This window comes from Xenopus tropicalis, chromosome 6 (genome assembly GCF_000004195.4).
Source record: "Xenopus tropicalis strain Nigerian chromosome 6, UCB_Xtro_10.0, whole genome shotgun sequence".
Classification (NCBI taxonomy): domain Eukaryota; kingdom Metazoa; phylum Chordata; class Amphibia; order Anura; family Pipidae; genus Xenopus; species Xenopus tropicalis.
The window spans coordinates 1,971,668-1,999,142 of NC_030682.2; the positions used below are offsets into that span (position 1 = coordinate 1,971,668).

At 43.8% G+C, this 27,475-nt stretch overlaps 1 long non-coding RNA gene across 1 annotated transcript; it reads left to right on the plus strand.

The window, feature by feature from the left end:
- The first annotated feature begins 7,821 nt into the window (after window positions 1–7,821).
- On the plus strand, window positions 7,822–11,996 carry LOC116411681. Its single transcript, XR_004223280.1, has 3 exons — window positions 7,822–7,841; window positions 11,667–11,724; window positions 11,923–11,996. It is a non-coding gene; the product is annotated as an uncharacterized LOC116411681 (long non-coding RNA).
- Window positions 11,997–27,475: the final 15,479 nt, after the last annotated feature.

Here is a 27,475-nt window from a genome sequence, read left to right on the forward strand (position 1 = left end):
AATGAGTAATCTGCCTGCATTATTAACAGCCCTGAACGTGTATCGACTTTGCTTAGTTGGTTAACCAATATACAATGCGCTAATATACAATACGTTAGTATGCAACATACAGATTAAGTTCAATTTAAGTGATTCACCACATTGTCCATTAGTGTCTAGGAGGAGAACTGCATTAGGCTCCCGGCTTGTGTTGCCCCTATTGTTATGGCGCCTAAATGGTTAAATATATACGGCTCTATTTATCGCCCCGGCAACTAGAATCTGCCGAGCTACCGAGCAAGCCACGGCGAGGTTCCTTTAGCACTGCTTCGCTCCGCGCCCAAATCCTAATGCCCAACACCCCAACACTACCTCAGCCGGCAGGACCGTAGGACCAGGTCGGCTATAGCGGATATCACCGCTTCACGTTAGACTACACCAGATCGACAGCCAGTCTACACTACTGGCTGAACATCACCTGGAAGTCGGCTGGTATCGGCAGGCAGGGTTTAAAGTGACAAAAAGTTGCCCACATTCCCCATTCACATTAGACTAAACAATGTGTAGATAGTCAGCCTACATTACTGGCTGCACAAAAATAGGAGGTCAGAGAAATATTCCTGTGCCTACAACCCTAGTTGTTACATCGGCACAGGATTTACTAGATCAAGGATGTGAGACGCCCCATGTGAATGGGGAATGTGGGCAACTTTTTGTCACTTTAAACCCTGCCTGCCGATACCAGCCGACTTCCAGGTGATGTTCAGCCAGTAGTGTAGACTGGCTGTCGATCTGGTGTAGTCTAACGTGAAGCGGTGATATCCGCTATAGCCGACCTGGTCCTACGGTCCTGCCGGCTGAGGTAGTGTTGGGGTGTTGGGCATTAGGATTTGGGCGCGGAGCGAAGCAGTGCTAAAGGAACCTCGCCGTGGCTTGCTCGGTAGCTCGGCAGATTCTAGTTGCCGGGGCGATAAATAGAGCCGTATATATTTAACCATTTAGGCGCCATAACAATAGGGGCAACACAAGCCGGGAGCCTAATGCAGTTCTCCTCCTAGACACTAATGGACAATGTGGTGAATCACTTAAATTGAATTTAATCTGTATGTTGCATACTAACGTATTGTATATTAGCGCATTGTATATTGGTTAACCAACTAAGGAAAGTCGGGGGCTTGGCAAATTCAGGTTGCCGATGTTATTGAACAGAACTGCATACATCTAATTATTTAGGCGCCGAAATAATAGGGACAATACAAGTTGGGAAATACAAGTTGGGATTCTAATGCAGTCCCTTTCTCAGGCACTAATAGGCAATACAGTGAATCTTTACAACTGAACGCAATTCATATGCCGCACAAGAAAATCATTAATAGTAGTGCACCATACACCGGTTAAATAACTAAGTAAAGTCGATACAGGCTCAGGGTTAGACTGAGCGGTTATGACGTGAACTTGACTTTTGTAAGCATTGCATTGTAAAAAAGCAAGTCTTAACGTCCCCACGGAAATAATGTGAGCACTATTAAGCCTATAGCGATTACAAGTATACTGAGGTAGTAAATACGAACGTGATTCCCATACGTATTTTTATGAGTATCGGTGACAAAATAAGTAATCGTTATTGAATGGGTTAAACAGCGCTATCGTAATTAGTGACTCTACCCTCTTGTAAGTAAGGTGCGGAAGCTACGATAAGCGGATGAGTCCGTCCACTCTTAATAGAGATTTCGATCATTGTAATTGCCACCAACTTGCTGTCAAAAGTATACCGTAAGGGTTAACTAATACCCACTACCCTGCTGGGCCCAATAGTAAGCCCTATTTTTACAATTGATGTGCTATAACATAAGAATGAGGAATTTGTAAATACTGTGCTGTAAACAAATTCCAGGTTAGTCTGACGCTGTATAGTAAAACTGAGCCCTTGGACAACAAGGGTTAATTAAGTAATAAATCACACGACACATGAAGGGTTAATTAAAATTTATTGAATGGATGGTGTGCTTATTTTTTGACCTTCTGTGCAGAGATTAGCAATACGTACCTGAATGAAAGGACCGTGCTCTCCTTTGGTAATTGCAATACACAGACTAGCATGGATACAAATGTAACCAATTATAACAGTTAAAGATACTTCCCAAGCAACATTATTTAGGAGGATAAGAGCTAGAATTGAAACATTTTTCAAGGTGTGACATTGAACATTTTAAACTTTTCCTTACTTTTCTATCTATTTTAACTTACCAATTTTTTAACTAGTGAAAGTAAAAGTTAAATTTTAACAATAAGAGGTGTGCCAGTCCTGCCTTTTTCGTGTCTATAACACGATACATTATATTCATCTCTGTTGTGTTGCCTGCCTGAATTATGATATCTGGTGTAACGTCCGCATCTCCTTCATCTTCTTCTGGCAATAATGGTTGCGCATCACTCAGTTCAACAAACTCATGAGTAAATAACTCCTCTGACTCCAGTGAAGAAGGGGCGGCGGTGGTGGAGGAAGTGGTACGTGGGGTGCCCATATCAGAGAGAGGATGTTGTGGCAAAGTTAGAAACAGTAGAGGATGGGGTGTGCTGTGTAAGCCAGTCAACTACCTCTTCAGCATTTTGGGAGTTCAGGGTAAGTGCCTTCGGAAAACTGGGCAATTTCCTAGGGCCACAGGATATCATAGCAGCGCGGCCCCTAGTGCCTCTGCGTGGCGGCCTGCCTTTGCCTGGCATTTTTTTTATTTTTACAAAACAACAACAACTTGGGTGATGTTTCTGGACACGGAATTATTATTGTTATTTAGACAGATTGTGAAAAAGCTCACACAGCTAGGTGGCACTTGGTTGCAGACACCGGGCAACAAGGCCTGCAAGGGCAACGTATACAGTAGTGGATACGGAATATTTTATTGCTGGTGGAAAACCGTCACTCAGGTTGTGTTTCTGGACACGGAATTATTATTGTTATTTAGACAAATTGTTATTTAGACAAAATATACAGAGCAGTAGAAAGTAGATTACTAGCCAGAAAAACTACTTAAACTCTGCCTCAAAATAAATACACACAGCTCCTCAGTCCTCTCCCCACACAAATACAGAGCAGTAGAAAGTAGATTACTAGCCAGAAAAACTACTTAAACTCTGCCTCAAAATAAATACACAGCTCCTCAGTCCTCTCCCCACACAAATACAGAGCAGTAGAAAGTAGATTAATAGCCAGAAAAACTACTTAAACTATCCCTCAAATCAATGCACAGCTCTCTCCCTACACTATCTCTTCAAGCACACACAGGCAGAATGTAAAATGGCTGCTGGGCTTCGGTTTATATATGGAAGGGAGTGGTCCAAGGGGGGGGTGGCCCAGGAGGGAGAGCTGCCTGATTGGATGCCATGTATCTGCTGGTTTGGGGTGAGAGGTCAAAATTTCGCGCCAGCTAAGGCGAACCCAAATGGCGAACATACGCTGAAAGTTCGCGAACTTCCGCGTTCGCGAACACTCGATGTTCGCGCGAATTAGTTCGCCGGCGAACAGTTCGCTACATCCCTACAGAATTATAGTGACACAGCATATGAAATGTATACCTGCCAGTCACACAGACTTGTAAGTTAATTTGGGAAAGGACTGAGCCGCCTTTTAACATATGTTCTTGCCTTTTATAGATACTTGGGGGGTAGGGACATACTGACCCCCGGCATATACCCTGGGGCACATGTCTCTCTCTCTCTTCCCAGGAGGGACAGACAGGTCTCTTTTCATGAGAGATGGGCACACACCCAGGCACCAGGGCCGGGCCAAGGTATTTTGGCACCCTAGGCAAGGGCTTCAATCAGCGCCCCCCCTTCCTGATTGCCCCCATGCACCTGTGCCAGGCTGCCAGCAGCCTTTTTATTGCCTCATCATATTGCCCCCATGTACTGGTTCCAGTTGCCATCATAAAGCCACTATGTACCTGTGCCAGCAGCCATTACATTGCCCCATGTATTTGTGCTAACAGCCATCATATTGTCCCCATGTATTTGTGCCAACAGCCATTGCCACCATGTACCTGTGTCGGTGGACACCATATTGCCCCCCCCCATCTGTACTTGTGCCAGCAGCAGCCATCATATTGCCCCCAAGCCCCAATCTGTACCTGTCTCAGCAGCCATCATATTGCCCCCAAGCCCCAATCTATACCTGTCTCAGCAGCCATCATATTGCCCCCAAGCCCCAATCTGAACCTGTGTCAGCAGCCATCATATTGCCCCCAATCTAAACCTGTATCAGCCTCCATCATATTGCCCCCAATCTAAACCTGTATCAGCCTCCATCATATTGCCCCCAATCTGTACCTGCGTCAGCAGCCATCATATTGCCCCCAAGCCCCCAATCTGTACCTGTGTCAGAAGCCATCATATTGCCTCCAATCTAAACCTGTATCAGCCTCCATCATATTGCCCCCAATCTGTACCTGTGTCAGCAGCCATCATATTGCCCCCAAGCCCCCAATCTGAACCTGTGTCAGCAGCCATCATATTGCCCCCAATCTGAACCTGTATCAGCCTCCATCATATTGGCCCCAAGCCCCCAATCTGAACCTGTGTCAGCAGCCATCATATTGCCCCCAAGCCCCCAATCTGAACCTGTGTCAGCAGCCATCATATTGCCTCCAATCTAAACCTGTATCAGCCTCCATCATATTGCCTCCAATCTAAACCTGTATCAGCCTCCATCATATTGCCCCCAATCTGTACCTGTGTCAGCAGCCATCATATTGCCCCCAATCTGTACCTGTGTCAGCAGCCATCATATTGCCCCCAAGCCCCCAATCTGAACCTGTGTCAGCAGCCATCATATTGCCCCCAATCTGAACCTGTATCAGCCTCCATCATATTGGCCCCAAGCCCCCAATCTGAACCTGTGTCAGCAGCCATCATATTGCCCCCAAGCCCCCAATCTGAACCTGTGTCAGCAGCCATCATATTGCCCCCAAGCCCCCAATCTGTACCTGTGTCAGCAGCCATCATATTGCCCCCAATCTGTACCTGTGTCAGCAGCCATCATATTGCCCCCAAGCCCCCAATCTGAACCTGTGTCAGTAGCCATCATATTGCCCCCAAGCCCCAATCTGTACCTGTGTCAGCAGCCATCATATTGCCCCCAAGCCCCCAATCTGAACCTGTGTCAGCAGCCATCATATTGCCCCCAAGCCCCAACCTGTACCTGTGTCAGCAGCCATCATATTGCCCCCAAGCCCCCAATCTGAACCTGTGTCAGCAGCCATCATATTGCCCCCAAGCCCCCAATCTGAACCTGTGTCAGCAGCCATCATATTGCCCCCAAGCCCCCAACCTGTACCTGTGTCAGCAGCCATCATATTGCCCTCAAGCCCCCAATCTGAACCTGTGTCAGCAGCCATCATATTGCCCCCAAGCCCCCAACCTGTACCTGTGTCAGCAGCCATCATATTGCCCTCAAGCCCCCAATCTGAACCTGGGCAGGACAATCCCTCTCATTGCCACCAAGTCTCTACCTGTGCCAGCAACAAGCTTCACAACTTTCCACACTTTGCAACGCACCAGCTCTGTTTGAATTACGCTATACGCGCGCTACCCCCTCCTGCACATGCGTCAAAGTGCCAGCGCGATAAGAGTAGAGCTGGTCAGGTTATTACGGTACGTGCCGGCAAAGAGAGCGTGGGGGTGCGCTCCTGGGTCCTGAGTACAGTAAACAACACACATGACAGAGAGGGTTGGGGAGGGCGGTTTTGGAAGGCCAAGGCTACCAAGGAAACTAGCTTTAATAAATGAAAAAAAAGATTCCTTTAAAAATGCGCCCCCCAGTGATTGCGCCCTAGGCAGGCGCCTACTCTGCCTACCCCTAGTTCCGGCCCTGCCAGGCACACAGGGTATGAGTGACTGGCTGTCTGTACTTTGCATATAATTTGTAACTCCACATAATAAAGATATTTTGTTATCACCTTGGTGAGTGGTACTTTGACCCTAATACAAAATTCTATAAAAAGTACCTGATATTCTAAATACAACTTCCTAATACCCATTCATCCCTCATTCTCACTGGGTTTATAGTTATGTGTAACTGTCACTGTGTCTGTCCCTTTCCCTTCCCTGCACTGCTGGTTCTGACTCCTGATACAACTCCCCAATATCCATTCATCCCTCATTCTCACTGGGTTTATAGTTATGTGTAACTGTCACTGTGTCTGTCCCTTTCCCTTCCCTGCACTGCTGGTTCTGACTCCTGATACAACTCCCCAATACCCATTCATCCCTCATTCTCACTGGGTTTATAGTTATGTGTAACTGTCACTGTGTCTGTCCCTTTCCCTTCCCTGCACTGCTGGTTCTGACTCCTGATACAACTCCCCAATACCCATTCATTCCTCATTCTCACTGGGTTTATAGTTATGTGTAACTGTCACTGTGTCTGTCCCTTTCCCTTCCCTGCACTGCTGGTTCTGACTCCTGATACAACTCCCCAATACCCATTCATCCCTCATTCTCACTGGGTTTATAGTTATGTGTAACTGTCACTGTGCCTGTCCCTTTCCCTTCCCTGCACTGCTGGTTCTGACTCCTGATACAACTCCCCAATACCCATTCATTCCTCATTCTCACTGGGTTTATAGTTATGTGTAACTGTCACTGTCCCTTTCCCTTCCCTGCACTGCTGGTTCTGACTCCTGATACAACTCCCCAATACCCATTCATTCCTCATTCTCACTGGGTTTATAGTTATGTGTAACTGTCACTGTGTCTGTCCCTTTCCCTTCCCTGCACTGCTGGTTCTGACTCCTGATACAACTCCCCAATACCCATTCATCCCTCATTCTCACTGGGTTTATAGTTATGTGTAACTGTCACTGTGTCTGTCCCTTTCCCTTCCCTGCACTGCTGGTTCTGACTCCTGATACAACTCCCCAATACCCATTCATTCCTCATTCTCACTGGGTTTATAGTTATGTGTAACTGTCACTGTGTCTGTCCCTTTCCCTTCCCTGCACTGCTGGTTCTGACTCCTGATACAACTCCCCAATACCCATTCATCCCTCATTCTCACTGGGTTTATAGTTATGTGTAACTGTCACTGTGCCTGTCCCTTTCCCTTCCCTGCACTGCTGGTTCTGACTCCTGATACAACTCCCCAATACCCATTCATTCCTCATTCTCACTGGGTTTATAGTTATGTGTAACTGTCACTGTCCCTTTCCCTTCCCTGCACTGCTGGTTCTGACTCCTGATACAACTCCCCAATACCCATTCATTCCTCATTCTCACTGGGTTTATAGTTATGTGTAACTGTCACTGTGTCTGTCCCTTTCCCTTCCCTGCACTGCTGGTTCTGACTCCTGATACAACTCCCCAATATCCATTCATTCCTCATTCTCACTGGGTTTATAGTTATGTGTAACTGTCACTGTGTCTGTCCCTTTCCCTGCACTGCTGGTTCTGACTCCTGATACAACTCCCCAATATCCATTCATTCCTCATTCTCACTGGGTTTATAGTTATGTGTAACTGTCACTGTGTCTGTCCCTTTCCCTGCACTGCTGGTTCTGACTCCTGATACAACTCCCCAATACCAATTCATCCCTCATTCTCACTGGGTTTATAGTTATGTGTAACTGTGTGTCCTTGGAAATTCCCATAAGATCTGAATATCTCTCCCTAGATATTTAGCTATTGGTATATTCCTATCTGCCCTACCCCTCCCCTATAGTGATTGCATTGGCACATTCCCTAAATATTTGGGAATCTGTCCCACACACTCTCCACCCTGTGCAGGTAGAACAGGTTCCCCCAGTGCCCAACACAAAGGAGATTTCATATCCAGCTGCTCTGGCTCTTAGCGCCGGGAAGGGGCATGTTTGGTAAGTGGGGTAAATCCAAGCCTTGCCTATTACAGGGGATGGTACTTACCTGTGTATAGAACCTGTGTGACCCATCAGGCCCCCAACTGCCCCTGCCTCCCCCTCCCATTCCTGCCCCTAAACACTATAGCCCCTCTATAGATATGCCCCCAAATCCCACTCACTATCACTCACCCAAGTGATTTCACTCTCAGACTCACTTCCCCTTTAATGTAACCCTTTCATACCTGTACCCCATCTAACTTTATTCAGAATCCCCCCTCCCCTCTCCCTTCCCCCCCTCCCGTTGTGCCCGTCTCAGTGCCGCTCTCTAACCCACTTACACTCTATTCATCCAAATCTGTTCCTCCCATCACTGTTAGTGCCCCTGTCTGTATCCGGGCAGGATGATGTCACAGACTGAGTAACAGGGGAAAGAGTTCTCTGATCCCCTACATGTGGGTTGTGGTTACCGGAATGTTCTGTGTATCAGTTATGGGCCCATCTGGGAGGCTGGTACTGAAGTGGATTCAGGACCAATGAGAACTTCCCATGTCAGATCTTTATTTGAAGTGAATTGAGACCATTACTGTTAATTCCAATACATGTTACTGGGTCCCAGAGTCAGGCCAAGTAGTGGTTGTGCAAACCCAAATGATTAAAGGCAGCACTCTGTCATAATCCATTAAAATGCCTTTATTGTCACAATATGGGCAGCAGCCACGTTTTGAGCCTAATTGGCTGTTTATCAAGCTTAAGCTGGCCATACACGTGGCGATCCGACGATGTTTCGTACGACCATCGGTCGCACGAAACATCGTCAGATCCGCCACACACCATTCAGGCCTGAATCGGCAGGTAAGGAGGTAGAAACAATAGGATTTCTACCTCCTTCTGCCGATTCAGCTCTGAAGGGAGAATTTTGGTCAGGCGCCTTCTATGGCGCCCGATCAAAATTTTCTAACCTGGCCGATCGACGAGCCGACCGATTTCAGCAGCTTCCTGCGACATCGGTCGGCTCGCTGACATACCATACACGCACCGATTATCGTACGAAACGAGGTTTCGTACGATAATATCGGTGCGTGTATGGCCACCTTAACAATTAAGTGTATGTGTTCACCTTATATCCTGTATAACACAGCACCACCTAGTGTTCAATGAATGTATCATACAAACAGACAATGTTACAGAAACACATGTTAAAGGAACAGTAACACCAAAAAATGAAAGAACTTTAAAGTAATAAAAATATAATGTACTGTAGCCCTGCACTGGTAAAACTGGTGTGTTTGCTACAGTAACACTACTATAATTTATATAAATACCCCGCTGTGTAGCCCCGGGGGCAGCCATGCCTGCACCGGTACAGCTGGGGTGTTTGCTACAGAAACCCTACTATAGTTTATATAAATACCCCGCTGTGTAGCTCCGGGGGCAGCCATTCCTGCACTGGTAAAACTGGTGTGTTTGCTACAGTAACACTACTATAATTTATATAAATACCCCGTTGTGTAGCCCCGGGGGCAGCCATTCCTGCACTGGTACAGCTGGGGTGTTTGCTACAGAAACCCTACTATAGTTTATATAAATACCCCGCTGTGTAGCCCCGGGGGCAGCCATTCCTGCACTGGTACAGCTGGGGTGTTTGCTACAGAAACCCTACTATAGTTTATATAAATACCCCGCTGTGTAGCCCCGGGGGCAGCCATTCCTGCACTGGTACAGCTGGGGTGCTTGCTACAGAAACCCTACTATAGTTTATATAAATACCCCGCTGTGTAGCCCCGGGGGCAGCCATTCCTGCACCGGTACAGCTGGGGTGTTTGCTACAGAAACCCTACTATAGTTTATATAAATACCCCGCTGTGTAGCCCCGGGGGCAGCCATTCCTGCACTGGTACAGCTGGGGTGTTTGCTACAGAAACCCTACTATAGTTTATATAAATACCCCGCTGTGTAGCCCCGGGGGCAGCCATTCCTGCACTGGTACAGCTGGGGTGTTTGCTACAGAAACCCTACTATAGTTTATATAAATACCCTGCTGTGTAGCCCCGGGGGCAGCCATTCCTGCACTGGTACAGCTGGGGTGTTTGCTACAGAAACCCTACTATAGTTTATATAAATGCCCCACTGTGTAGCCCCGGGGGCAGCCATTCCTGCACTGGTACAGCTGGGGTGTTTGCTACAGAAACCCTACTATAGTTTATATAAATACCCCGCTGTGTAGCCCCGGGGGCAGCCGTTCCTGCACCGGTACAGCTGGGGTGTTTGCTACAGTAACCCTACTATAATTTATATAAATACCCCGCTGTGTAGCCCCGGGGGCAGCCATTCCTACACTGGTACAGCTGGGGTGTTTGCTACAGAAACCCTACTATAGTTTATATAAATACCCCGCTGTGTAGCCCCGGGGGCAGCCATTCCTGCACTGGTACAGCTGGGGTGTTTGCTACAGAAACCCTACTATAGTTTATATAAATACCCCGCTGTGTAGCCCCGGGGGCAGCCGTTCCTGCACCGGTACAGCTGGGGTGTTTGCTACAGTAACCCTACTATAATTTATATAAATACCCCGCTGTGTAGCCCCGGGGGCAGCCATTCCTGCACTGGTACAGCTGGGGTGTTTGCTACAGAAACCCTACTATAGTTTATATAAATACCCCGCTGTGTAGCCCCGGGGGCAGCCATTCCTGCACCGGTACAGCTGGGGTGTTTGCTACAGTAACCCTACTATAGTTTATATAAATACCCCGCTGTGTAGCCCCGGGGGCAGCCATTCCTGCACTGGTACAGCTGGTGTGTTTGCTACAGAAACCCTACTATAGTTTATATAAATACCCCGCTGTGTAGCCCCGGGGGCAGCCATTCCTGCACTGGTACAGCTGGGGTGTTTGCTACAGAAACCCTACTATAGTTTATATAAATACCCCGCTGTGTAGCCCCGGGGGCAGCCATTTAAGCTTTGAAAAAAGGAGAAAAGGCGCAGGTTACATAGCAGATAACAGATAAGCTCTGTAGAATACAATAGTGTTTTATCTGTTATCTGCTATGTGCCTGTGACTTTTCTCCTTTGAATGGCTGCCCCCGGGGCTACACAGCAGCTTATTTATATAAAGTATAGTAGACTTTCTGAAGTAAACACACACCTTTTACCAGTGCAGGCAGCAGCACATTATATTTTAGTTACTTTTATACACTTTCATTTTTTGGTGTTACTGTTCCTTTAATAGTAGCAAAATAGTAACATAATATCGAATGAAATCCAACAGTTTCACTTATCTGTGATACAATCAAGGTGTCCAATTGTAAGTGCTGTATACTACATTCACATAAATACTGTATAAAAAAGGGATTAAAATTTTAAATAATTTACCTAAAAACAGGAGACAAATCATATTTCATGTACAAACTATAGGGAGCTAAACTGTCTAGTTTTTGGATCCTCCAGGCTTCCCTATATAAAAGGTTTTTTTTTAACCCATCACCTCTTCTCCTTGATGTGGGAACTGCATCAATCATCTAAACTCTTTTTATTTTATACTTTGCAAGAACCTCTGGTGCCTCTGTCTTTATTTTTCTGTATAGCAGCAAGAGAGGTGTAGTTGCACAACCCCCTCACCTTCCCCTTACAGTGATTTACTCATTTTATTTAGGAGACCATTAAAAAATGGTGTAATCTTCAGAAAACTAAAATCAGTGAAATTGAGGTTTGACTGTAAATCTTATTCTACTTCTTCATAAATAAATTGTGCAACGGGGGCACCTACCTAAATCTGTGGGGTTGTTTCTATTCCATCAGCAAATATGGTGTCAATTCTCATGTGTTTGTAACTCCCCCTGTAGGTGCCAAGTGGAACTGCTGAATGAGGAGCCTGGGGAGGAGGGAGAAAAGCAGAGAAATGTTCTGTACTGACCCGTCCCAGAGTCACAGAGGGAATGGGCCACAGAGGAGTAAAGGCCCCCCTAACCCCACACTTTGTACTACTGGGACACACCCACACATAGGCCCAATCCCCACCCACTTCTAGGTAACTCCACCCTGTTTGGCCAAGGACTTGGACTGTCTCACCTAAACTATAGAGAGTTATACAGGGGGGAGTGGGGCCAGAAACTGATCCAGAAGCAGAACCGACCCAAACACAGAGACTGAGGAGCTGCACCTGAAAGGGAAGATGGACAGAGAAGCCCAGAGGGAGAAGGAGGGAAGGAGAGAAGATCCACAAGATCAGATCCAGCAGCTGTGGGAAAGGGTCCAACTGGGTCTGAGGTTCCCTGACATGGAGGAGCTGTGCAACTTGGCTGGTACATTGGGTTCCTTACTGGCACAGGGATCAGATGGAGCTGCACTGTGTGGGGCTGAGGGGGCAGATAATGAGGGCAGAGAGGCAGATGGGATAATGGCCCCTGGATTGGCTGATACTGTGCTGGGTATAAGGAGACTGATCTATGGGCAGGAGGCTACAGACCTGGTACTGGATATGAACACGGCTCATAATCGTGTATCTGTATCAGGGGACAGGAAATCTGCTTCCTACTCACTAACAGAACTACATTACCCACAATCCCCAGAGAGATTTCAGAATTATCATCAGGCTTTAAGCAGCAGGAGTTGCCCCTTAGGGCGACATTACTGGGAAGTGGAGGGCAGTGAATCAGGGGGCTGGAGGGTAGGGGCGGCCTATCCCAGTATAGAGAGGGGAGGGGAGCAGTCTGGCATTGGGAATAATAACAAGTCCTGGGGTTTGTACAGATGGGATAATAACAGATATTCAGAGAGACATGACAGTAAATGGACACAGTTACCCCACGTCCCTTCCTGCAGGAGAATCAGGATCTCATTGGACTATGAGGCCGGATGCCTGTCCTTTTATGAGCTGAGTGAGCCAATCAGGCGCTTACACACCTTCACTGCCTCCTTCACTGAGCCCCTTCATGCTGCATTCTGGGTACGGTGGGAGGGTGCCTGGGTGAGAATCATTAGAGAGAGAGAAAAGGGAGCTGAAGTACTGACACTAGAGAGAGAGACAGACAGACAGATAAGAGACAGTGTGGATCTGACCCCAGGCAGAGAGAAGTTGGACCCAGAGACCCGGATGCAGGAGGAGGCTGCTGTGTCTCATATAATCCACAAGGGGGAGACAGAGAGGGAAGAGTTGGCCGGGCAGATCCCTGACATGGAGGAGCTGTGCAACTTGGCTGGTACATTGGGTTCCTTACTGGCACAGGGATCAGATGGAGCTGCACTGTGTGGGGCTGAGGGGGCAGATAATGAGGGCAGAGAGGCAGATGGGATAATGGCCCCTGGATTGGCTGATACTGTGCTGGGTATAAGGAGACTGATCTATGGGCAGGAGGCTACAGACCTGGTACTGGATATAAACACGGCTCATAATCATGTATCTGTATCAGGGGACAGGAAATCTGCTTCCTACTCACTAACAGAACTACATTACCCACAATCCCCAGAGAGATTTCAGAATTATCCTCAGACTTTAAGCATCAGGAGTTTCCCCTTAGGGCGACATTACTGGGAAGTGGAGGGCAGTGTATCAGGGGACTGGGGGGTAGGGGTGGCCTATCCCAGTATAGAGAGGGGAAGGAGGCAGTCCAGCATTGGGAATAATAACAAGTCCTGGGGTTTGTACAGATGGAATAATAACAGATATTCAGTGGAAAATGACAGTAAATGGACAGATTTACCCCACGTCCCTTTCTGCAGGAGAATCAGAATCTCATTGGACTATGAGACTGGACACCTGTCCTTTTATGACCTGAGTGAGCCAATCAGGCGCTTACACACCTTCACTACCTCCTTCACTGAGCCCCTTCATGCTGCATTCTGGGTAGGGAGGGATGGAGGCTGGGTGAGAATCATTAGAGAGAGAGAAAAGGGAGCTGAAGTACTGACACTAGAGAGAGAGACAGACAGACAGATTAGAGACAGTGAGGATCTGACCCCAGGCAGAGAGAAGTTGGACCCAGAGACCTGGATGCAGGAGGAGGCTGCTGTGTCTCATATAATCCACAAGGGGGAGACAGAGAGGGAAGAGTTGGCCGGGCAGATCCCTGACATGGAGGAGCTGTGCAACTTGGCTGGTACATTGGGTTCCTTACTGGCACAGGGATCAGATGGAGCTGCACTGTGTGGGGCTGAGGGGGCAGATAATGAGGGCAGAGAGGCAGATGGGATAATGGCCCCTGGATTGGCTGATACTGTGCTGGGTATAAGGAGACTGATCTATGGGCAGGAGGCTACAGACCTGGTACTGGATATAAACACGGCTCATAATCGTGTATCTGTATCAGGGGACAGGAAATCTGCTTCATACTCACTAACAGAACTACATTACCCACAATCCCCAGAGAGATTTCAGCTTTATGCTCAGGCTTTAAGCAGCAGGAGTTTCCCCTCAGGGCGACATTACTGGGAAGTGGAGGTCAGTGAATCAGGGGAGTGGGGGGTAGGGGTGGCCTATCCCAGTATAGAGAGGGGAGGGAGGCAATCTGGTATTGGAGATAATAAAAAGTCCTGGGGTTTGTACAAAAGAAATAATAACAGATATGAAGTTGGACATGACAATAAATGGACATATTTACCCCATGTACCTCCGTGCAGGAGAATCAGGATCTGGTTGGACTATGAGGCCGGACGCCTGTCCTTTTATGAGCTGAGTGAGCCAATCAGGTGCTTACACACCTTCACTGCCTCCTTCACTGAGCCCCTTCATGCTGCATTCTGGGTAAGGTGGGGCACCTGGGTGAGAATAAGGAGAAAGTAATAAATCTTGGGGGGAAATAAAGTGAAATGGCCTTTGTATCTGACATTTTTGTTATTTGGGTGAATGAGCCCCTATAAGTGGAAATAAATAATAAAAGAACAAACATGACACAGTGGGTGCCATTTATAAACGTAGCACAGTGCGTATTTATTCACATACGGTTGGTGTTTATATGTTTCCCCTAAACACAAACACTTCAGAATTGGTTAATGCTTTGGTTACAATTCCCTCGGGAATATCTTTTCGGCAGATCCGGCAAGTTCCATTGAGCCCTATTGAAGGCATCAAAGCCGGAAAGGCTTTTGTGGCTTAACCCTTTAAGTACCAGAAGAATTTTACATTTCGATTCCCCTAAGTGCCAGACATTTTGCAAACATTCTGTGCTCTCTCAATTTAGGGGCTTTTACTTGGGAAAGAGTTAAGTTTAGGTAGGCAAACTGTATATTGTTTTTTCAGGATAACTTGAGCTTGTGTATTTCCACTTCTGGAACAAGATTTAGAACTTGAAATATAAAAAAAAAGAAAAATGCTATTTTTCATGATAAAGGGATTCATACTAGAAACATTTTATTTTATGGACAAAAAAAAGCCTCATGTCTCCTGAACGTGCCAATACCTGATTTGTATAGTTTTATGGAGATTTCTGACTTCTGTAGATCAAAAACTCACAGCAGTAAATTACCAAATTTTCAAAGCATTACAGCAGAATACAGCATACTTTAGATTCCAAAGCCAAAAATCCTGGAACATTAGGTTTACCCCAGGAAACCATATATTTTTGAAAAATACACATTCTGCCGAATCCAAAATGGGTAACTATGTCTTCCAACTCCTAAGTACCAAACGGCAATGCTTTCCTGAATTTAGCAGTTTCTATAAAAAATTATGCTAAAAGTGTTGAGGAGACCACCTCATACGTATGCAAATAAGTCATAACAGGATTCTGGAAAGAAATTCCTTAAGGTAAATGGGACAAAGCCCATGTAAATGGACTTTTCTAGGAGCCTTAAGGAATTTCTTCCCAGAATCCTGTTATGACTTATTTGCATACGTATGAGGCGGTCTCCTCAACCCCTTTAGCTTGTTTGTGTATCCCCCCACTCCTGGCACTACCTAAGCTGATCAGAAAACCCTGCGCTACACTGATGAGCCCCAAAGAGGGCGAAACCGGTCTGTAGTTGGGAATCTGATCAGCTATTATCCTGGCTTCTGCTTTAAACCCAGTGGGTGAGCTTTAGTCTATAGGATAAACCCATGTAAATGGGACAAAGCCCATGTAAATGGTTTTTTCTAGGAGCCTTAAGGAATTTCTTCCCAGAATCCTGTTATGACTTATAAAAAATTATGTAAATTCTAAAAAATCACTTCAAATCTCTTCACTTTCAAGCATCATATCTCCCACATAACATTAGGTACTAAGAAAATACATCCTAAGTATGAAAGCCAAGGGTCCACTAAACAATTTGATGCCCATTGTGCATAGGATTATTAAAGTATCTGGCATTTAGAGACCCCAAAATGAAGTAAGTACATACAAATTGCCACGGAGATCTCTTTAGCTACTAAAAATTCAACAAATTAACTGCATTTTTGTGGGGTAAACAAACTACAGAGTAGCAATGCTCTCCCAAAATTGCCAGTTTTGATGAAATACCTAAAAATCGCATCAAACCTACCACTTTCAAGCACCTTATCTCCCACATAACATTACTTACCTTACGTACATTAGGTACCAAGAAAACACACCCTAAATATGAAAGCCAAGGGTCCGCTGAACAGTTTGATGCCCATTGTGCATAGGATCAGCACTGTATCTGGCATTTAGAGACCCCAAAAGGAAGTTAGTGCATACAAAGTGTATACGCTGCAATATAAGCTACCGGCATGTGCATTATGCGGCATAAGACCCCCCTAACAGTACGGAGACCCTAGAAAACCATACATTTTCCGAAAGTACACATTCTGACAAAACAAAAATGGGTAAATACATCTTTCTACAGCAAACTACCAAACTACAAAGTTATGCCTCATTATGTTTTTGTAACATATCAACATAAAACACTCTAAATAGGAATGCCAGGGGTCTACTGAACAGTTTGATGCCCTATATGCATAGATTTACCAAACTATGTGGCGTACAGGGGCACCCAGGGACGCTCAAGCTCGTGCAGTTTTTGCACCCGGTATGTGTATTATGTGCCATAAAACCCCCTAACAGTACTGAGACCCTAGAAAACCATACATTTTCCAAAAGTACACATTCTGACAAAACAAAAATGGGTAAATACATCTTTCTACTGCAAACTACCAAACTACAAAGCTATGCTAAACAGAACAGTTTTTATGACAATTCTGAAAATCGTCACAAAGCTTGCATTTTACCTCATTATGTACCCCACATTTTGTACCATATAAACATAAAACTTTCTAAATATGAACACCAGGGGTCTACTGAACAGTTTGATGCCCTATATGCATATATTGGCCAAACTACATGCTGTACAGGGGCACCCAAATAAAAATAGCGCATATGAAGTTTCGCATAAGACGCTCCGGCTCATGCAGTTTTTGCACCCGGTATGTGTATTATGCGGCATAAGACCCCCTAACAGTACAGAGACCCTAGAAAACCATATATTTTGGGAAAGTACACATTCTGACAAAACAAAAATGGGTAAATACATCTTTCTACTGCAAACTACCAAACTACAAAGCTATGCTAAACAGAACGGTTTTTATGACATTTCTGAAAATTTTCACAAAGCTTGCATTTTACCCCATTATGTACCCCATATTTTGTAATGTATCAACATAAAGCACTCTAAATATGAATGCCAGGGGTCTACTGAACAGTTTGATGCCTAATCTGCATAGATTTACCAAACTACGTGCCGTACAGGGGCACCCAAGTAAAAATAGTGCAGATGAATTTTCACATAAGACGCTCCGGCTCATGTAGTTTTTGCACCCAGTATGTGTATTATGTGGCATAAAATCCTATAACAGTATGGAGACCCTAGAAAACCATATATTTTCCGAAAGTACACATTCTGACAAAACAAAAATGGTTAAATGCAACTTTCTACGGCAAACTACAAAGCTATGCTAAACAGAACAGTATTTGTGACATCTCTGAAAATTGTCACAAAGCTTGCAGGTTGCTCCATTATGTACCCCACATTTAGTAACGTACCAACATAAAACACTCTAAGTATGAATGCCAGGGGTCTACTGAACAGTTTGATGCCCAATATGCATAGATTTACCAAACTATGTGGGGTACAGAGGAAGCCAAATTGAAATACAGCAGACAAAATGTCCATGTGCAAAGACAAGTAACAAAGAACAATGTGAAATGCAATAAAATTGCTAAAAACAAATAACTAAAATCAATGTTTTTGTGGTTTTTTGCCTAGTAATATCTGTTGTCATAATAACAGTTTGAATATTTTGACTTGGACAAATAAGTTTTGCAGACAAAGTCAAGCGAACAAAACAAAATAATACAGAGAAGTAGGGATGAGCGAAAAAATTTGCCTGCGTTAGATTCGCGGCGAACTTTCACGTTTCGGCGCCAGCGAAATGGTTCGCGAAACAGCGGCGAAAAATCGCCGTGCGGCTCGTTTCGCCGCGCGGCAGAATTTTGTCCCATGACAAAAAAAAATCTTTGTTGCGCGGTTATTTTTGCCGCGAACGCCCAATTTTAGTAGCGGGCGGGCAATTTTTGACGTGTGCGCCGATTTTTCCGCCGCAACGGAAAACTAGGGTGCGCAACTTATTTCGCCGCGCGCAGAAATTATGCCGTGACAAAATTTACACCGCGCGACGAAAAAAAAATTTGTTTCGCTCATCACTACAGAAAAGGTATTGCACAGTGTGGTTAGTGAATATGCTATATGCAATGGCAATAAAAAATTTTTTCAGGCAAGAATAAAAACAATGCGATAAAAAAAATTATAAAATTACATAAGTGTGTAAGTGTGTGTGTGTGTACACATGGCAAAATGTGTTTTGTGTGTGTGTGCAAGTAAGTGTGAGTGCTGTGAATGTGTGAAACCCCCAAAAATGTATGTATGTACAGTATGTGTAAGTGTGTATTAGTGTAATAAGTGTGCGATTGTGTGTGTATTTGGCACTTACCTGGGCAGAAGAAGCTGAAGATCTGCAGGAGAGACACAGAATGCAGGCAGCTGCAGTCGATCCGTGAGTGGGCAGTGCAGGAAGGGGGGGAGCAGAGGGGGGAGCGGAGGAAGGGAGAGGCAGTGCAGTGAAAGCCACGTGCATTGCCTGGCTTTTCATATGGGGCGCTACAAATGGCCATTCAGATTTTACATATTTACTTTCAATGGGGAAATCCAACCTGCTGCCAGTCTCACAGTATTAACACCAGGGACCCCAAACGCTTCACAGTTGGTCACTAGGGGACTGCAAGTTTAGGCTTGAAAAAGTGGGCAGAGCCACCAACAGCCAATCAGATTATAGGGTTAATTCACTAAGGTGTGTTAAAACGAGTGCTATTTATAGCATGCGGTAAAAATTTTATCGCGTCTTATTTTTCGCTTCTTACGATTCACTAAAAGGATATTTGCGTTAATTTAGATGCGCTGCTGTTTGCGTTAATTAAGTCGATAAGACTATTTTTGTGCAGTATTTGATGCAATGTGCACAAATTGTCACTGCGCGCGAAAAAACGCACCCAATATTAGCCATACACGCCATTACTTTTGGAAAACTACTGTTCTAAAAATGATCATTTCCCTGCAAACTGGATCCTGCAATACTCGAGGGATAACACACGCTTGAATAAATCCCACTGCAAAGTCCTTATTGTGTTGCCAAAAGCTCATGAACTGTACTTTTCTATAATTATCGCCTGCCCCAATAGGTGTTAATTTTCGCACAGATTAATGTGATATTTAGCGCGTCTAAGTGTTTGTGAATCATGTGTTAGTATTATTTCTGCGCGCTAATTAACACAATGCGTTAAAGTGAACGCATTCAGTTGTGTGCTATTAACACCCAATATGTGACTTAATGCATGCAATAATACTTTAGTGAATCGCGTGGTTTTTCGAGTCAATTTTAACGTGAATTTTAGCACTTATTGCACTTTAATGAATCAACCCTAATAGCTTATATTGAGAAATATAGAATGGAACGTCTGTCACACAGCTCAGAATCTACTGACAAGCAGGTAGGATCCCTGAGAGGAGAAGTTTAAAAAAAAAAAAAACAACAATTCCTGTGGATCTTTGGTCTGTCATATTTGTGGGGAAATGGGGCACCTAATCCACAAATGCTTTTGTTTATGGTGACATACAAATAGAATTAATAAAAATAATTCTATGAGGAAAGGAGAAGGTCAGTTGAACAGGGATTCACAAATATGTGACTCTGGTATACAGACTGGCAACAGCTGCAATCTCAAACTGCCCAGCACAACCCATAGAGGTCAGGAGAGAAGGAGCCATTCTCTGTTGTTAAAATGGTTAATAGAAATGAAATCAAAGGGTTAATGTTGATTTGACCCAAATTATTCACTAAAGGTTTGTAACATTTGTATTAATTAACCAAAGGTTTTTGGATTGTTGTAATGCAAAGTTAATATATACATGGAAATGTGTATTGTGTTTAAAAATGTAAAATAGTTCTGCACTTTCCTCTAGTTCATCTGAGGAAAAAGCTGCTCAGGAAGAATGCAAATATATAGATACTCAAATAAATTTCACTTCATTTAACTTTCAGGATGAAAGAGCATTGTTTAATTTAAGATCTTTACTTTTGGAGACAGATTAATCAGCTTTAAATACATCAGGTATATTTGGGAGATATAAATCAATTACGAGGTCGTTCACAATTTTACCCAGTTCATTTTAGAGGTTCTTATGTTGATACTTTCCAGGAGCTGATTGAAAAGGATTTAATAGCATTAAAAACTAAGATTGAAGTTGAAAAGAGATCCTCTAACTTAACTTTAGGTGAGAGAAAAGCTCTTAGTGAATTAAAATCGGATGGTTCTATTGTAATTTGTAAGGCTGATAAAGGAGGCAAAGTGGTAGTGCTCGATAAAGAGACTTACATGAATGAAGCACAGAGGCAATTGGGTGATGGGAAAACCTATGAGGTGTTGAAAACTAACCTACAGGAAATTTTTAAGGGTATTCTTTTGGCATTGGTAAATTTGGGGTATCAAAATGGAGTCTTTCATGAAAGAATCAAAAATTATTTAATACCTGAGATTTTGTCTATCCCCATATTTCATCATTTGCCAAAAATTCACAAAGAAAAACGTCCTCCAGAAGGTAGGCCTATCGTTTCCTATATTGGTTCTTTGAATGAAAATCTGTCTGAGCTGATAGATATATTTTTGCAACCGTTAGTTAAACAGCTTGACTCATATTTACGTGATTCTAAACATGTCTTACAAACTTTAGAGGGCTTTGCCTGGGAAGCTTCTGATTTGCATTGGGCTACAGTTGACGTTATAGGGTTAAATTCTTGTATCCCTCATGATAAAGGAATTATGGCGGTTGAATATCATCTAAGATTATACAGTAAATATAATACAGAGACCAAGGATTTTATTTTACGTGCACTTAATTATTTGTTGACACACAATTTTTTCAAATTTGGTTCTATTTTTTACCTCCAAAAGTGCGGGACCTCAATGGGTGCAAAATTTGCCCCCACATATGCCAACCTTTACATGGGATGGTGGGAGGAGACCCGCATTTTTGGAGGAGATAGATGTGATATTAATAAAATTAGGTTGTATAAAAGGTATGTGGATGACCTTTTATTTATATAGCAGGGCACTAGATATGATTTCGATACATTTGTGGAATTTTTGAACACTAATGATGACAATTTACGTTTTCACGTAATTTTGGAGAATCTTGTATAGATTATTTAAATTTAAAATTATTTAATAAAAATAACAAAATATTGAGCACTGATTTCAGAAAAGAGTCTGCAGGAAATTCACTTCTTCGAGCGGACTCGTCCCAATCACGTAGTTAGGGCAATACCCTTTGGTCAGTTTCAACGCCTCCGTCGAAATTGTAGCACTGATAATGAATTTGTATCTAAATCCATCAGGTTGAGAGACCGTTTTATGGCCTGTGGATATTCCCTTCATCATTTGAAGTCTGCCTTCCAGAGAGCTTTTAGGCAGAACAGGATTGATCTATTGAAAGATGTTTCTAAAGATAAGAAGGAAGGTTTTGAGATGAAGAAAAATAGGAATCAAGTTGTTAAGCCTGTTTTTGTCACTTCATATAATAGGCAGTACCATGAGGTTAAGCGGATAATAAATCATTATCTCCCAGTTTTATATGGTGATAGTGATTTACGGACAGTATTGCAACGTGGGTGTAAATATGTTCCCCGTAGGGCCAAAACTTTGGGCAACATGTTATCACCAAGTGCAATTCCTGAAGTTAAAAAGGGAACATGGTTGGATACATTGGGCACCTACTGTTGTGGTGCAGCACGATGTGTAACCTGTGAATGTATACAGGTATCTCAGAGCGGGATCAGCAGCAGCACAGGAAGGACTTCCAAGGTTAGGCAATACATAAACTGCAATTCGCGTTTTGTGATTTATGTATTAACATGTCTTAAGTGCAAAGTGCAGTATGTGGGCTGTACCACAAGGAAATTAAAATGTAGAATGCGAGAGCATATCAATCAGATTGTCTCCGAGAGCACAAGTACAGTGGTATCAAGGCACTTTAAGGAATGCGATGGTGGAGATATGGCATGCTTAAGAATACAGGGCATTGAGAGATTATTTCCCTCTAACAGGGGAGGTGACATAACATCCAGGCTTCTTCATAGGGAAACATATTGGGTATTTCATTTAGATACCCGGCAGCCAAAGGGTTTGAATTTAAAATTTGATGTAATGTGCTGTGTCTGACCAATAGGTGGTGCTGTTTGGCTCAGTTTGGCTACATCTCTTGAAGTCTTAATAGATAATGTCAATTGTATAAATTTTTGCAACATTATAAATTTTTGTAACATTGTATTTATTAATTATATTTATTCATTATATTTATATACATTTTGTTTAAAAAGTAGCAATAGATGCATTCCATTAGAAAACTTTTGAATCTCACTTTATATTTGTAAAACCAATGTTCTTAGGAGATCATGAAAACATGTATAAGGGGTTAATAATTAGCATATGTGCTAATTGGAATTTTGATGTCATTTCCCCTTTTGGATTTTAAATAGCTGTTTGTGTTCACTTGAAATTTGTGCCTGTGACTACGTATCTTCTGAATAAGAAACGCGTCAGGACCTTTTTGTTTTAAGATCTCTGCAATAAAGACAAGTTTTAGTGCGGCCATTTCTCTTCCAACTGATGTTCGCTTAATACCTCAGGCTACGGGTTGGGGGTGCTGCACCGGGACCCCCACTTGTCTTTGGGGAGTGCTTTTCCCAATAACTTTGCCAGGACTGTTCTAAAGTCGTATGTTGGAGGTGGAGGGTTGGGGGTTTATACACCCGGACCACATAATTTACGGGGTGAGCTTGTTATCACTTCATTTGCATTTGGCTTTTAGCTAAGATAGCCTGGGGACTATATACACTGAGGCTTGTATACACACATTCCCCCTCCTGTTGCCGTAAAACTGAGCCACTTAGTATTTTTGTTAGGTGTTGGCTGAAACTGACAGGTGTAGGAAGGTATGATCCAATCACAATGGTACCAAGATTCTTATTGATGCAGGTGTTAATCCATCAAAGTACATGACTGGAAGTGTGAACTGTTGTGAAACTGCCGGGGTAAGGATGTCAACGCGCCATTGTATGTTGGTGACAAGCGGTGTCTCAGGCCCCCTCCTCTGTTCAGGGATGGTTTTTCCAGGCTGGCATAAATGGCCTCTTTCACACCTCTTTCGAACCATCTGTCCTCTCGGTCCTCTTTCGAACCATCTGTCCTCTCGTTACTGTCCTCAAAAGAGTGACCTTTTTCTTTGAGGTGTAGATAGACCGCTGAGTCTTGTCCTGAGGAGTTTGCCCGCCTATGTTGGGCCATTCTCTTACAGAGAGGTTGTTTTGTCTCCCCAATGTATAAGTCTGAGCACTCTTCACTACACTGGACAGCATAGACCACATTACTTTTCATGTGCTTGGGTGTAGGGGCTTTAGGGTGCACCAGCTTTTGGCTCAGGGTGTTGCTGGGTTTGAAAAACACAGGAATGCAATGTTTGTTGAAAATTCTCCTAAGTTTTTCTGATGTCCCAGCAACATATGGAATGACTATGTTGTTTCGCCTGCTGTGTTCCTCCCTTCTGTTTGTAGGTCTGGTCTTTCTGTTGGTCTTTGATTTGGTTTTGATGAAGGCCCAGTCTGGGTACCCACAAGTTTTCAGAGCTCCTTTTAGATGTTTATATTCTTTCTCCTTAGCCTCTGCATTGGATGCCACAGTTTCAGCCTGATGATTTAGAGTCCTAATTACACCCAGTTTATGTTCCAAAGGGTGGTGGGAATCAAACAGCAAGTACTGGTCTGTGTGGGTGGGTTTCCTGTATACTTCAATATCCAGGTCCCTCCCCTCTTTGATAACTATAGCACAGTCCAAGAAAGCCAGTTTGCTGTCTTTCACATCTTCCCTTGTGAACATGATGTTTTTGTCCACCGAGTTTATGTGTTTGGTGAAGGCTGGAACCTCGCATGCTTTTATTTTGACCCAGGTGTCATCCACATATCTGAACCAATGACTTGGTGTTGTTCCCTTGAAGGTGTCCAGGGCTTTCTTTTCCACTTCTTCCATGTAAAGGTTCGCTACTATTGGAGACACAGGCGAACCCATGGCACAGCCATGTTTTTGTCTATAGAAAACTTCCTTGTGCTTGAAGTAAGTGGTATTGAGACATAGGTCCAGTCATTTGAACTGAAGAAGCCACTCGGATGAGTGGTGAAACGTTTTCAAGAAAAACTCAGAAAAGTCCAGTTGTTTTAGACTTAATTCTACTAGATACTTTTACTCATATAGACACCTGGGAGCTTCAGTTCAGCTACACCCTCCTGTCCCCCTTTGAAGCTGACAGAGAGTGTATATGTGTAGTGTCCAGGTCTATATTTTGTTTGGACTCGCCATCTGTTATAATCATCCTTTCTCTAATATATCTGTGTAAGTACTATGGTCAGCAAACCCCACTCACCAAGGGGATATTTAAAGTATATTTAATGTGTGGAAAAGAGTAAAGGTGGCCATACACGAGCAGATCCGCTCGCTTGGCGATGTCGCCAAGCGAGCGGATCTTCCCCCGATATCCCCACCTACGGGTGGGCGATATCGGGGACCATTTAGGTAAAAAAAATAATAATCCGATCGTTTGGCCCTGGGGCCAGACGATCGGATTATGTGGGCGGCAATGGGGCAGTCGGATCGGGGACCGCATCAACGAGCCGATGCGGTCCCCGATCCGACCAGATTTTCTAACCTGGCCGATCGAGATCTGGCCAATTTCAGGCCAGATATCGGTCGGCCAGGCCGCTCTGCTCTCCCCATACACGGGCCGATTAGCTGCCGAATCGGTCCAAGGGACCGATATCGGCAGCTATAGTCGGCCCGTGTATGGCCACCTTTACAGAAGTTACATACAAATTACCAGTAGTTAAGCCAGTCACAAACAATATTGACAGCTTCCCAATGTATGTATGTATGTATGTATAACTTTATTTATAAAGCACCACAAGGGGACGCAGCACTGTACAATCTTACAATATTCAAAATTACACACAGGGAGGACAAGTGATATAATAAATAAATACAATAAATACATATATGTATATATATATATATATATATATATATATATATATATATATATAAGTGCCATGTGGTATGAGACACAGTAGGAAGGAGGTCCCTGCCCCGTAGAGATTACAATCTGAGTGGTTGGGTAACATACAGGCACAAACTGGAAGGTAAGAGTGCATCAGGTATGGGCATTTGCCCTTAAGCGCAGGACTGGGCAAAATAATGTTTTAGTGCCCCAGAAGGTAACAGCTGAGTTTTATCTTAAAGAGAGTGGGTGAGTGTTCCCTACGGAGGGATTCAGGGATAGAGTTCCAGAGGGAAGGAGCAGCGAGATAGAAAGGGTTAAGACGAGAGAGCGCAGTGGATGTGGATGGTGTAAAGAGACGGAGGCTCTGAGAGGAGCGGAGGAGACGGCCAGGAACGTGCAGGGAGGCCAGTGAGGGAATGTAGTGAGGAGCAGAGGAGGGAAGGGCTTTGAATGTTAGCAGAAGGATTCTGTAAGCTCCTTTGCTTGACAGGCAGCCATGCAAGAGAGCTTAATTGAGGCTGAGCAGGTTCCCTCTTAGGAGAGAGCAGGAGGATCCTGGCAGCAGAGTTTAAGATTGATTGCAGGGGAGAGAGGTGGGAGTCTGGGAGGCCGGTTAGTAGGAGATTGCAGTAATCTAAGTAATACAAAACAAAGTATGTATGTATTCATTTAATGTATTGAAAATGTATGCATGTGTGTGAGAGTGAATGTGTGTAAGTGAGAGCGTGTGTGTGTTAGGGTAAGTGTGTAAGGGTATATATAAGACCAGCCTTTTGTTGCTGATATATATCCCTGTTGGAACCCCCCCCCACTGTATTACCCCTAAGACCATATGTTTCCAATCAATCACATTCCAGACATAGGGAACAATGGGGTATGTGAGGGATAGTGTGAATGGCAAGTCAGTTGCACACTTGTAACATGTTAACCCATTCAGGCCTGGGATACAACTTATTTTGCAATACCCGATATTTAACAGGATCCCATACCTGTAATAGCATAAATGAAAAATGTACTCACATTAATGAGTAATTAAAGAGGATACATGTTATTTGATATCTCAAGCAAAATAACAGTTTTGATTTTAACCTTATTCCTAAGTTTTTAGTAAATAGACCACCAAGGTTTGATTTTATATTGACATTTGTGTCTCTGTGTAACATGTTTATTGATATTGTTTATCATCCATGGAATTGGAACATTGTAGGTTTAAATTAGTTATTACTTTTGTAAAAGTGTTAAATCAGGGTTCATTTTTATTGCCATGTTCCCTTTATTCCCCTTACAGTACTGACAGTACCGAACCCTACTGTTATTTGCTTTGTTTATTTTTTGTTAAAATATTTCAGTTTTTAGTTTTTTTGTAAAGCTCACATTTTTTCTTGGTTATTTCCCAGACAGTAACAAGTTCTGCATGGAATGACAGGGTAATACAGTGATTGGGTTATTATATACCTATAAATATATATATATGGTTAGTGACACTGATATTCAGTGTAGGTCAGGGATAGAGGAGACACAGAGAATATTCATCTGTCGGCAACAGGAATGGAGACGTCACCCAAGGAAACCTGATGTAAAAGTGATGGAATCGTAACAGAGACTGGGATTTAGGATAAAATTGAGGATTATTTGGAGATACAAAATGGAATTTCAGCACAAGACAAAGGGAAGATGATTGAAACGTGTCATTAACCAGTGATAGTCTGGCTACATTTGGACTCTCTTCTAAAGAGGTTGTATCTTTGCCTGTTATTCCAGCTGGTGTTTCCCCCACAGACTGTGTTTGCTGTTAAAGATCTACCTAAGGGGGGTGATGAATCTGTTCTTAAAGGAAAAGTAACACCAAAATTTTTAACTAAAAAATCTATTCTACCTTCCCCCAATAATTGCCCTATCCTGAAAACCATTTGTCATTTTGAATGCTTTAGAAGAAAATACCTGTGAAACTTGGCTTCCGGTCATTTGAACAAAGGCGACACGGCGACGCAGGGGAAAGTATCAGGAGAATTATGTGGCAATTGATTGATTGAGCCTAGCTTTCCTTCTGTATAGGAAGGAGTCAGGC